This window comes from Miscanthus floridulus, chromosome 11 (assembly GCF_019320115.1).
Source record: "Miscanthus floridulus cultivar M001 chromosome 11, ASM1932011v1, whole genome shotgun sequence".
NCBI classification, from domain to species: domain Eukaryota; kingdom Viridiplantae; phylum Streptophyta; class Magnoliopsida; order Poales; family Poaceae; genus Miscanthus; species Miscanthus floridulus.
In genome coordinates this window covers 21484020-21494786 of record NC_089590.1, presented here as the reverse complement: position 1 = coordinate 21494786, position 10767 = coordinate 21484020, and positions in this window count along the sequence as shown.

Below are 10767 nucleotides of genomic sequence, written 5' to 3'. Positions count from 1 at the left end.
ATCCACCCTTTATTATCTCATTACCTATGGGGCTTTTTAGCTTTCTCCAAGTCTCAGGCAGTTGCAAGATAGAACGGTTCATAGAAATGCTTATCATTCATTCTTTGATCGACTTTCTTTCTAGAGGTTTTGAAAGTTTTGCAAAAAATAAAGTTAAGTTCCTCAAATGATTCACTCAATCGCTCAATGTGTATTTGATCCTTACTAAAGACTTTTGATATTTGCCTTTCTTTTTCAACCTACCATCTAAAAGGCTTATGTGGAGTTTTGGGTAGGTAAAAAAATAAGGCATACTTGCATCACATAATATTGCTAAGTCAAAAACCAGACCTCAAGGAGATGCAAGTCATACACTTTGATCAAGACGTGCAAGTGTGTGGAATTTTTAACTATTCCTAAATTTTTGTACTCCTTTTTACATGGCTCTCTCTCTCTTGATGGTTGCCTTTTTATTTAAAAATATGGGCTATCTTTCTTTTTTTTTCTTTTTCTTTCTTTTTGTTTTTTTCTTCATGCTCTTTGGCATGCATTTTTTTCTCTCATGTTTTTTTAGCGTGGATATTGTCTTTCTTTTTTTTCTTTTTTTAGCATAGCCCATACTTACTTTTGGCACATGAAAACCTTTTTAGAGAGAGACTCATGAAAAATATGAATGGAGTATTTATTTGGTGGATAGAAAAAACATGTTTTGCATAACTCTCAGTGTAAGAGTCAGCATTTTATTTATGGGTGTACGTGAATCTTGATCATGGGTGCGTGACGAGAATCTCAACAAGGGTCACAAACAATTTGACAAAGCTCAACATGATAACAAGCAGCATATGACTAAGGTTTTGTATTTGTGGAACATGTCATATGGCTTTGGTAGGAAATATAAATCACCGAGGAACTTTTAATTTTATCATTTTAAAAATAAAACTCCAAATATCAAGTCTTTCTTAGAACAAAGTCATAGCAAATTTTTGTTGCACCAGATCTTATCCCACAACAACTTAGATGAGATTAAGCATTTGCAACCCACAAGTTTCAAGTTTTTAGGATGAGACATTTTTAGCCAATAAACTCAAATCTTGGGGAAAGCTAAGTTATAAACCAGGCACAGTCAAAATATAAGATAGAGCAACTATTCATCATTTCAACAAGGATGAACTAAATATTTTTACTACACATATGTGGAGTGGAATAAATATTATTGTTATTATTATTATTATTATTATTATTATTATTATTATTATTATTATTATTATTATTTATTATTATTATATATATATATATATATTCAAGGTTCACCAAATAAATTTTCATCTATGTTGTCATCTTGAAGACTTACCCTCAAGAAGTTGATAAACTCCTACAAGGGTTAGTCCATATGATAAACCAATATCTATACTTAACAAATTTTGGTTCAATAATCAAACTAGACACCATGTCTAATTTTATCAAGGTAGGATAATTAACCTAAGCACCATGCTTCAATTAAAAAGGCCTATAGAAGCATGATCATTACATCCAAACTTCAAACTAAGCACCATGCTCAATTTAAAAGATGTATAACCAAAACTCCCAAACCAAAACATGTCAGCGTAGACATAGGAAGCATGAAAGGATAAACAAGAATCATCCAACATAGATGAAAGCATTAAATGGTAAACAAGAGAACCATAAGTTTTTATTTCTTTCTTTCTTTCTTTTCTCTTTTTCTATGCAAGGTAATAGAAAGTGGTGAGAGTGCAAGATACATGTTACCTTGTGGGGTCCTCCCCCTCAAAGCCTATGATTTGGGGTTGCATCCCCGTGCTTTTTGGCTTTTCCTGCATAGTTAGGATATGGTAGATCACGAGTGGACTTACCATCCCTCGTGATTACCGCATTGACATTTTCAAGTGAAATTTTGGGTTGCCCCGAGATATTTTCAAAATCATAAGCAAGAGTTGTAGTGGCAAATTGAGCTAATTGGGTTTCAAACATTTTATTAAGGCTTGATTGATTTGCGAAGGAAAAGGTTAAGCCTTCTAAATTTGAATTAATGTTTTCCAAAATTTTATTGTTAGAGGCAAGATTCATAATTAGATTTTCGTTTATTTTAGCTTGCCCTAACATAAGTTCTTTCAAGGAAGGTTGATTTCCGAATTTGAATGAGCATAGTTACCTTCCTGATTCTGTGGGTGCGACTAATTCCACCATGGATCTCCTTGTGGACAGAACCCATTGTAGTTGTTGTACCACGCATCTACCTAGCTTTTGATGCAGTCGTTCCCTGAGTGTCTGAAGTTTCCGCACACCTCGCATGGTATTTGTGAGTAGAGCGGTTGTACGGTACCATAGGTTTCTCCTTTTGTGGTAGCGTGCTCGTCCAAGCGTTTTATTAGGAGATCCAATTTTGCGGCCAACATATCCATTTCCTCCATGGTATGCTTGCCGTCTTGTTGGGTTTAGAGTCTGTCTTCACTCCAACCCTGGTTGGAGACCATCTTCTCGATAAGAGCGATAGCTCCATTGACTATGAGTGAGAAGAAGGCTCTTCTAGCAGCAACATCTATGTGGGCTTTGGATGTGGAAGTTAGCCCATTGTAGAAGTTTTGGAGGATCAACTAGTCTTCCATCCCATGGCGTGGGCAGGCAAGGATGTATTCTTGCAGCCTCTGCCACGCTTGTGGGATGGATTCTAATGCTGTCTGCTACAAGTTGGAAATTCTTCCATGAAGGGCATTGGTTTTGTCCATCGAGAAGAACTTCGTGAGGAATGCCGTGGAACACTTGTTCCATGTGTTGATAGCTTTCTAGTCCTTATAGAACAACTATTTCACCCTCCCCCAGAGGGAGAACGGGAACAAGCAGAGTCTAATTACCTTCGATGTGACACCCTCCATGATGACGGTGCTGCACAGCTCCAGGAAGTGTTGGAGATGTGCATTGGCGTCCTCCCTAGGTAATCCACAGAATGGATTTGCCTGCACCATCATGATTAGGCCGGTCTTTAACTCAAAGTTCATGTCACCCATGTTGACAGCGGGCCCAACAGCCATGCTGGCAACAGTGGGGACGGAGTACTTGTGCAACATCTTGTTGGCCATGGTGTTTGGTACAAATGGTGCTAGGGTGATGGGTTTGGTTACCGATGGAGTAGCAGAAGGAGGATTGACACAAGGTCGGGCCTTCTTTGGGAATGACTCTAGATTCTTGGTGAAGGTCATCGACAAGTCAAAACCATCGTACACTATCCTGTTTTCATCCACAATAGGAGAAAACAATCAAAGTTATCCTGTTATGAGCAATGGCTACTACAAATGCACATTATCATGATCATGTCCTAATAGATTCTTTTAACCAGTGCCATCCCTAGCAATAGCACCAGAAATGCTTGTTGGTGTTTCTTAGCATCACCACTAGGATTGGTGTTTCCTAGCCATGGCACTAGAAACGCCATGATGATATTTCTAACCACATGCAGAAAAATATTACGGATATATCGTTGTAGCATTTCACCTGGAATTATTTGGGTATCGTTCATTTATATTTTCCTTAAGAAAGGCATGGTATAAAAGTCTCTAGTAGGGACATGGACAAGATAACATGACTATATAGTAGACCAAAGTTCATAGTAGGGGTTAACCATGATAGATATATGGATAGTGTGACACACACACAAGCCAATCTCAGAATAAGGAATAAAGAACAAAGAATAAAGAATAAAACCTAAACAGGAGCAGGCATCCTAAAGTACACAAGGGCAGAGTTGATGAGGATAGAGATGGATTCCTATTGTTTTAGGACCTAAGGATACATAAACTTTACTTCTACTTGCTTACTTCGGGCACCGAATAACATTGGTCTGCCAAGCGTTGCCGACCTACGGCTCTACACCATATCTGAATGTAGGGGATTATGAAGGACGAACACACCTGCCGTCTACCCCTCAACCGGAGGATACAAGGCAAACAAAGGTAGCCTCTAGCCTAGACACCATGTCTATGCTATTGACTACTACTCTAGCATTCCAGTAGGGTTATCTGTCTTTATCGGGGCCCTCTACTAGAGTATCTGCTATAAGAACGGACGACGAACCTACAAGCAAATAAGAGTAAAAATTAATGAAACAAAGGACTTTACACGAAAAGAACCACAAACACTTACTTAGCGAATGAATCCACAAAATAAGTGTTTGCTGAGGTGCAAGCGAAGGAAGGTTACCGGCTAGTCTGATTCTTCCCCAACTCTCCCTCACATTTCTTTCTACTCAACTCTAACTAGCTAACTAGGGCATGAGCCCTAGGAGTGATGCTCTTATCCCAGAGGATAGTGTAGCTCTTCTCCTTGTGCGTTGTATGAATGATAGAGCATAGAAGATCATATGTTAAACTAGTAACATAAGGACCTAGCTCTAAATCATGATCATAGCAACATTGATAGAATAAGAACTAGAACAAGATGAAGAACATGACATGAATCAAAATGAAGAACATTATATTGATCATACCAAATATCTCCAAGATGTTCTTGATCTCCAATTACAAGCTTTGCCAAGCTCATAACTAAAAATAGTAAAAAGAATACAAGTGGAGAGGGAGAATGGCTCTTGTGTGGTGTGTGTTTATGTGGGAGCTCCTCCCCGCTATTTATATTAAAGCTATGGTCAGTTTCTCTGCATGTGCCCATGCAACTATCATAGGGGAGACCACTAGGAAGCGCCATGTGGAAGGAGAGACAAGGCGGTGCAGCTAGGGGTGCACCTGCACCCCTGGTAAGGCCACACCCAGGCAGCGCCTCCCCGCGACCGCCTTCGCGTGGTTAGTTGCTATGTCGGCCTGGACCTCCCATGCATCGGTATTCAGCCCAGATTCGTTAGTTGATTGGGCTTTCTTCTATTTCCTTTGAGTGGATCTGCATTACACTTTCTCTGATGATGCATTTTGACTATAATTCCATTGTATTCTTGTACATGTCCTGCAAAACATTGATCTTCCAATACAAGTGGAACTATGTCAATAGGAAAGGTATATGTGTGTAAAAACATGTACTTTCCTCCTATTTGGATCATAGTTGGCGGTTAGATTTTGTCGATAAGAACAATCAACAACCACACAAGCATGTATTTTAATTTAAAACTTGTGTCATGCAAGCAAACATATTAATGTACATTCAAATGCATCAATCAAGTTTATAAACTTGCTCCCCTACTTGTGTGCTCAAATTTTAATTTTATCCCCTTACTTTCATAGTTCTCCCCTTTTGCCATCTTTTCCTTATCTTTGTTTCCCTCCCCCTATCTTTGTGAATTACTTCTCCCCCTTTGTCATCAATGACCACAAAGGTTTAATTTTAGATAGGTTAAGATGATCAATGTCAATCAATGGGTTGAGGATCTTTTCCCCAAATTTGGTCTAATCTAGAACACTTGCTAAAGATGTTTAACTCGGTTTGATCCCAGAACAAGCTTCTTCACACCTCATTTTAAGGGTTTTCTTGACCATGTTGAGTTAAACACTTATACCTCATTTTCTAAATCAAACACTAGGTTCACAAGCCCACAAACATATCATATGCTACCACTAGATCAAGTCAAGTATAGAAGCAACAATGGTACCATACAAGCATCAAATTCATTTGATTTTCATGAATGAGCCTATTAAATGTGAGGAATGACTAGATGCACTAAACATGTCCTTAGTAAAAAATGTATGTGTCGGTGCAAAAAGTGACCAACACGTAAATATTTGTAGTTTTACCATACATTGTGATCGGAGGTGGCCTAGCACTCAATGACACAAGGTTTATACTGGTTCAGGCAACGTGCCCTACGTCCAGTTTGAGTCGATCAGTGACTTTATTCCTAAGCCTAGGTGCTCCAAGTTTGCAGTGGGGTTACAAACGAGAAGGGGAAAGATGGGGTGTACAAGAGCTCCGGTCGGAAGGGCCGAGAGCGACAGGAACTCTGCTTGTGAGCTAAGTGTTCAAGCGTGTGCTTGAGGTCCGAACCTAGTGGTTCTGTGGTTGTGAGCTAGTGAACTTGATCGATCTGGATTAACTAGGATGACTTGTCTGAGCTTTGATCAACTGAGTCTCTTGGGAGAAAGTGCATCCCCTTTTATATATGAAGGGGATGGCCTTACAAGTGAGAAGGAAGGAGTATGTTTGCTTCTAAGCCTTGTTGCCTACGTCGGCGAGTAAAGGATGATGGTAGGTGCCCACAACACTATTTTGATGTCGAGTGAACATGGGAGGTTTCGTTGCCTTGTTCAGGTATGGCAGATGTCGGTACTTGCATATACTGTTGATGCCCAGAGTCCTGTGAGGAGTTTCACCATGTTCACTCGGTATGGTAAATTCCGGCGCCCGCAACACTGTCTATGCCTAGAGGCATGTGGGGGGGCCTTACTATATGGGAGTTAATGGCGCCCACAATACTGTAGGTAAAATGTCGGCGCCTACAACACTATTCATGTCTAGGCGGTTGTAGAGTACTGTTCCAATAGGTGTACAGGGTACGGTCCCTAGTATCGTGGTTTGACTTGTGCGCCTTGCCTTGCTTTTCTCTGTTCGTTCCCTAATCCTTTCTGGGCGGGCATCCCCAGTCAGTTGGTCCTAGTTGGCTCTAGTTGCGCTAGTCGGAGAAGAGTAGTGAGCAGGGTCTTTGCATACCCCGGTCAGAGATATGGGGTCGGAGTCAGAAGTAGTGCTTTGGCTAGGCCTTCCGGTCGGAGAGGACGTCCTAAGGTGGGCTAGAGACTGAAGTGAGCACTTTGATCAGAGAGGTGGGCCAGAGTCAGAAAGCGGGCACCATTCCTCCTTGGCCAGGCCTTTTGGTCGGTGATTGGATCGCCCATCTGGCCCGTCGTTCCGATACTTGGGCCGGCCCATGAGTTGCGCATTGTCAGCTTGGGCCGAGCCTTTATTGGGAAACCAGTCTGTGAGGGACCCTGGGTTTATGAACCTGATAGGAGCCCCCAGGTGATTTGGGCAGAATCATCTAGGGGATTTTTGCCTTGACGGCGGGTGCACGCGAGCACACCCGCGAGTGTAGCCCCCGAGCCCTCGGGCAGTTCGGGTAGAACCATTTGGGGTGTGTTTGTTAGCAGGCGTGTGTGCGTGTTTTTCAGTTTGAGATGGAATTGTCAACCAAGGCATCCTTGTGCAGCCGAGGCGGTTAGTTTTGTTAGTTTAGGGATCAGTTTGAGATGGAGCTCACTGATCCTGGCGTCGGTGCGTGCCGTGAGATCGGGTGAGGCAGTTAGTCAAGGGATTGGATGAGACAGAGCTCACTTATCCTAGCGTCAGTGCATGCTGTGGGATCGGGCAAGTCGGAGTCGTGGATCTTGGTGGGGTGAGTTTGGGGTCGTGGACCCAGGCGTTTGGTGTGTAGTCGAAGCATAGCCAGATGAGGCAAGATCAGGGTCGCAAACCCAGGTAGTTTTGGAGTGCAGCCGAAGCGTAGCCGGATGGGGCGAGTTTGGGGTCATAGACCTAGGCATTTTGTGTCTTGAGCCCTTGAGCCCTGTTGGGCTTTAGTAGGGGTCGGTTTGAGTTGTGTGCATTACCCCATCCTCGGTTCCTCATAACCGAAGGGGCTGAGTTTTGTCGCTTGTCCCGATCGCTCGGGTTCGAGTGACGCACTCGGTGAGTACGCTAACGGGTATGATCGAGTGGAATCCGGGTCCGTCATTCGTGACAGGGTCAGCATAGCCCTCTTGTGACATTCCACTGCTCCTTTACCTACAACCCGGCAGATGCCTAGGTCGTTCTGGAGACCGACCCAGGTGGCCTAACGGCCTCCCCTTCGATGGAGATTCTATGGGCTTGGCAGAGGCTTAGGATCGAACGAGAAGGTTGAGATGACCATGTCTGCCAGACTGGGTGAGGGCCGCATGGGGCTCATCTACATTTTTCTCCCCTGGCTCTGTTGTTGCTCATGTCGAATGAGGCAACTGCTGCTTCGTGACGTACATAGAGCATTGTGATGCATTTCGCTGCACATGCGATGCTTAGTTCCTGAGCCCCCGGGTGGTTCAGAGCCCAAATCGTCCGTAAGGCATGGGCATATGGAATGAATGCGCGTATGGATGTATGAAATGATTTATAAAGAAATAGCTAGGGTCGGTAGTGTTACCTTGATGACTCCGAGTGATGGGGTTTGAGGAGCTCCAACCAGAAATGTTCGATAGGGACCCATGGTCATAGTTCATGACGGAGTCGGCGTGGCCTACATGGGGCATCCCTTCGCTCTCTACCTATCTCTCAGTGTGTTTCCTGAGCCGTTTGATCGACTTAAGAAGCCCAACGGTCTCTCCTGCCAGAGATCTCGTTTTGGCGGTTTTTTTCTAGGTCCCGCTTGGGGATGCAGAGGGCTGCCTGCATATAGTGGTGCTTTGGTTCTTGTGCCCATCGTGCGGTAGTGGCTAGTGTGTGGTAGTGGTGGGCCATGCCAAGGCCATGTCCCGTCTGATCAGGAGCCATTCCGTTGGGTAGGGCACATCTCATTGGTCAGAGGGCGTCTCATCTACATTAAATGGGAAAGAGAGGGTTTTTCGCTCTCGTCGTTTTGCCTTCTCCCGATCGCCACGCTTTCCAACTGCTACACCCTTTTCCTTAAGTAGGAGAAGGGAGTGGGTTTTCACCCTATTCCTTTGCCTATTCCTCATCTACCGCCTCCTTTCCTTTTCCTCCTCGCCGAGAGCGTTCTTGAGAGCCACGGTGATTTCTAGGACAAAAAAGGGAGAGAGCGAGGGAGAAGAGAAAAACTCACAAATCCTTTTGCGATCCTAGAGTGAAATGTCAGACTGGAGGTTGTCCACCATGAGGGAGTCGGGGTTGAAGACCTTTGTCACGAAGGGGTTTCTGCCATCGAAGGAGGTGGCGCACTGGAGGGCTCCCGGGAGGGAGGAGTTCCCGCAACCTCATCCTAACGAGGTGGTTTCCTTCCTCACCTTCCATGAGCATGGGATAGGATACCCCACATATTGGTTCCTATGCAGGCTCCTCAATGAGTGGGGTCTGGAGCTACAACACCTTAATCCGACAGGGGTGCTGCATATCACCGGCTTCATCACTGTCTGTGAGGCCTTCCTCAGGATGGAGCCGCACGTAGACTTCTTCCGACGGCTATTGTTCGAGATAGCTTTGACAGCGAGGAATCCGTCCGAGGTCATGCCGATGGGGGGTTTTGCCCTGTAGAGGAAACCGAGCATGGGGGGCTCGGATCCCATGTACATCCCCTGTGACTCCAACGAGGGGTGGCACGGGAAGTGGTTTTACATTAGGAATCCGGCGAGGTGCCATTCCCGGCGTTCACCGGCGAGAGGCTAGAGAAACAGGATAGTTGGTCATGGGGTTGTGCCTGTAGGGAGAAGAAGAAGGTGGAGATCATTGAGGAGGAGCTATGGAGGCTCGTGCGGCATGGCCTTGATAGGGTGCGGGTGTTCCACACCCTCTACCATCACCAGGTCACTCCATTAGCGGTGAGGGCATGGCCGATGTGGAGGTATGGCGGCATGTCAGACCCTGATCGCCTATTGCCGAAGGAGCTGCCAGACGATGAGGTCTGGAGTCGCCTTAGATGGGTGCTACAGCTGAAGCCCAAAGAGAAGGTCGAGGGAAAGCCCATACCTCTTAATGCCTCGGTGGTGTCTAGAATGGTGTGCTTCCTTTCTTACTCTGTGTTCATTTCCCTTTCGCTTTCCTGCTTTTTTTATTTTAAGTTGCCTATGCATAGGGGCTTGATGCTTACATGTCCTGGCTGCACCTTCCAAAGGGGCCAAAGGGAGTGGCTCAGTAGGCCACCTAGAAGGAGGCGGTGGATGCCAGGAAGAAGAAGAAAGCCGAGGTGGTCCAACAGAAGTATAAGAAGGAGAAGGAGATCGCCCGATGCGTGAAGGCTGGGGAAAGAAAGAGCGACATCGAGTCGGAACTCGAGTCAGAGGATCCCATGGAGGTGGATGACATGGTTTTCTCCGAGGAGGAGGAAGGCTGGGAGGTCATTGTGACCATAGCGGTGCGTCATGACCCTGCGGCGATGTCCACTGGTGATGAGCAGGAGGCACAGAGGCGCGTGGTGGTTCCCGCGCTGAGGAAGCGTGCGGTGAGCATGGACGCCGTCGAAGAACAGGAGGTGAAGCGGACGCGGTCACCGCACCCCTCGATGGCATCGCCGATCTTGTCCCCGCCTGCTGCGGATGTGGCCGAGCAAGCCAGGCGGTCCGAGCAGTGGACTGACACCAGTGCATCGTCGGGAGCGGTGACAACGTGTGACTCACAGTAGGGGGAAGCCCTACCTACTACGGATGTGGTCGAGCACGCCAGGCGGTTCGAGGAGCAGACTGGCATCCGTGCATCACATGACTCATAGCTAGAGGAAGCCTCGCCCGCTGCTTCGGTCGGGAAGTCCTGAGCTAAGGGTCGTGGTGACCCATAGGCCGGGCAGGAGCCAGTTGGGGCGACTCCGCCCCTAGCTGAAGTGAGGTGGCGAGGGTCGTAGCCCGGGAGCGGTCCTTGTCCTAGAGGCCCATCAACGTCGGTTCTTGCCTTCAGAGTCGTACCGCTCACCTCCTGGTATGTTTTCCTTTGTTTCTTTTTGATCTTTTGATGTCTAGTCTTTTTGGAGTTTGACCTACCTGCCCTTTTGTTAGTGACTGGGCGATGACGGGTTTGAGCATCGCCCTAACTCCCATGTAGGAGGCTTGGAGGCCCATCCTGTAGCGTGTCGTGGCAAGCGGCAGGGAGGCGATGAGTCCTTCCCTTCTAGGGGTGGTGCCCCCCGGGTTGGTTGTTGGTATG